This window comes from Limulus polyphemus, unplaced genomic scaffold, assembly GCF_000517525.1.
Source record: "Limulus polyphemus unplaced genomic scaffold, Limulus_polyphemus-2.1.2 Scaffold3270, whole genome shotgun sequence".
In the NCBI taxonomy this organism is placed as follows: domain Eukaryota; kingdom Metazoa; phylum Arthropoda; class Merostomata; order Xiphosura; family Limulidae; genus Limulus; species Limulus polyphemus.
Genome location: NW_013668880.1, coordinates 47,507 through 49,831, shown reverse-complemented (window position 1 = coordinate 49,831; position 2,325 = coordinate 47,507). Strand labels below are relative to the sequence as shown.

The 2,325-nt window shown below is 31.4% G+C and overlaps 1 protein-coding gene across 1 annotated transcript in view; it reads right to left on the bottom strand.

Annotated features, from left to right (window-relative positions):
* LOC106469036 (equilibrative nucleoside transporter 1-like) overlaps positions 1-298 on the bottom strand; it is a 47,779-nt gene extending 47,481 nt beyond the window's left edge. The window contains exon 1 of the mRNA XM_022397428.1: positions 223-298. The gene's annotated coding sequence lies outside the window, so the exon portion shown is untranslated. The remainder of the gene's footprint in view (positions 1-222) is intronic.
* Between the last annotated feature and the right edge of the window lie 2,027 nt (positions 299-2,325).

Sequence of the window (2,325 nt, the reverse complement as noted above, 5' to 3'; positions counted from 1 at the left end):
AAACGAAATAATAATTTGACCTAAGTAAGAATTGTGTTATCTTCCCGATTTGTAAAAAATCCTTATAATAATAAAATAATTTTCGAAATCTGCGTTGTTGAACTATGGAAAATCCGTTATTAAAACCAAAATGAATTTTAAATTCGCAGGCCTATTTATAATCTCAAAAAAACACACACACATACTTCATGAAATTCGTCTACAACATTTAACTATTCTTACCTTCATTTATATATTTTCAGGAACTAATATCATTCTGAGCAATTGCCATTAGCCTCCCACCCCCACCCTAAGTGCATCAGCAGTGAGTCTGCGGACTTATAATGCTACAAATTCGGGTTTTGATATTCGTGGTAGACACTGCATAGACAGCCCATGGTGTAGCTTTGCGCTTAACTGCAAACAAACAGAGCAATGCCATCTGTTGTTTTCTATTTAAGTTATGTCAAACACTATACTAAAATGAATTTGGTTTTACCTATAACAAAACAAATAAAGAAAGAAAGCAGCAGTCAATTAGGCAATATAATAATTCCATGATGATAATAAAATTAAATTTATTTTAATAATTTTACGACAGAAACGAGTTTATATTTGCGTAGAACTACACCTATATTTTATCTATTTGGAAAGTAAAATATTTTAGACAAAAGTAGCATATTTTCATAAAATGATTTAGGACGTTAATATTGTTACGCCTCCGTTCGTTAGTTAATTTTCCGTAAAAATTATTTCCGATGAAACTTTAGCGACACAAGTCCTTTCTTAAATAAAACTGGTTTATTCTTTCTGAATACAACTTTGCAATACACTTAATTTCCACAGTCGCGCTATAACAAACGCTATAATTCACAACGAACGTCTCACGTGCTCAACTCAACAATAGTCTGTCCGCAGTTCAATTACACAGATTACATTGTTGTCGTCACGTCTTGACCGTCTTATAAAAGAATACCGAAATCTAGTAACCTCCCGAGGATTCATGAAGCTTCGAGAATATGACGTGTTACTAGGGTCACGTGACCTCCGCTGTCGTAACAATATATTAGAGAAAATCAATATTTTCATAAAATGATTTAGTACGTTTTCGTGATAAAATTTTCTTGTGAAGTTATTTGAATAAGTGATAAAGCAGGGGTAATTTAAAAGATTTTATTCACTACAGTTTATAATCTATTTGTAATTAAGTCAAAATGGAAAAGCTTTGCTCTAAGATTAAGCTTAATATTTTCTCCGTGACTCGGGGGCCTAAAGAGGGCTCTGTTCTGACTAAGTTTGAGTTAATAAAAATTCACAATTTCAAATTTGTTGTAACAAACTATATAAAAAAAGAAAAAAAGTATTATTCCACAAAAATTATAAAAGTATGTTATTCAAATACAATCCAAACACTTTTTATATGGCATGTATTGAGAGAGAGAAAAATGAAAGATTGAACTTATAAATACCTCTCTCTGTTATGTAGATAAAATGCAATGGTTACACTGAAGCCCAATGTATTTGTTTTAATTTCGGAAGGATAATTAGCTGAAAACTTTTCCTGAAACCATTAATTTACTCGAGTTTGTAACCTCATTTACGTGGGGTTGATGAGAAATTACTTTTAAAGCTTGGCGCGACTATAATAGGGGCCAATCTGTTTCTGAATAACCCATTTAGTATGTTCTATGTTTCGCTTCGCGGAAAAATGTAATATGGCAGTAAAACCTATAAAGATTGATGATGTCATCAACCTTTTAAAGAAGTAAATTGGATGACGTCAGTGATTCATGCTTATTATGATATAGCTTAGTTATTATGATAAAAAGTGTATTAACCATTTAATAACCGGTTTAAAGTGTTCAGAGAATTTAAAACGCCATGGTTCTATAAGACTAATTAAGAAACTTTGAACAAAAAACAGTTGATATGGAGAACAAAAACTTAGCTTCTTCATTATTCTTGAATTTCACAAAACTTGGACAAGTACTGAAAAGTCATTCGGTATAATAAGTGTCGTGGGTTAAATAACAAAAAAATACAAACGTAAATAACAATGGAATGCAAAGTTTGTTTTTATCGAACCTTAACGCATCCAGTAAACAAACTGCACATGATTAAATATTTTATTTGATTATTATTAAGCATAAAGTTACGCAATTTGCTATCTGTGTTCTGTCCACTGTGGGTATTAAAACCCAATTTTTAGCATTATTAGCCTTCAGACGTACAGTTGAGCCATTGGGGGAGAGGAATAATAAAATAGTTCTCTGATTATATTATAAAAAGCTGTAGGCCCAAACTTTGCTTAACGACGTTTCTAGCATCCGAATTTTACTGAATTTA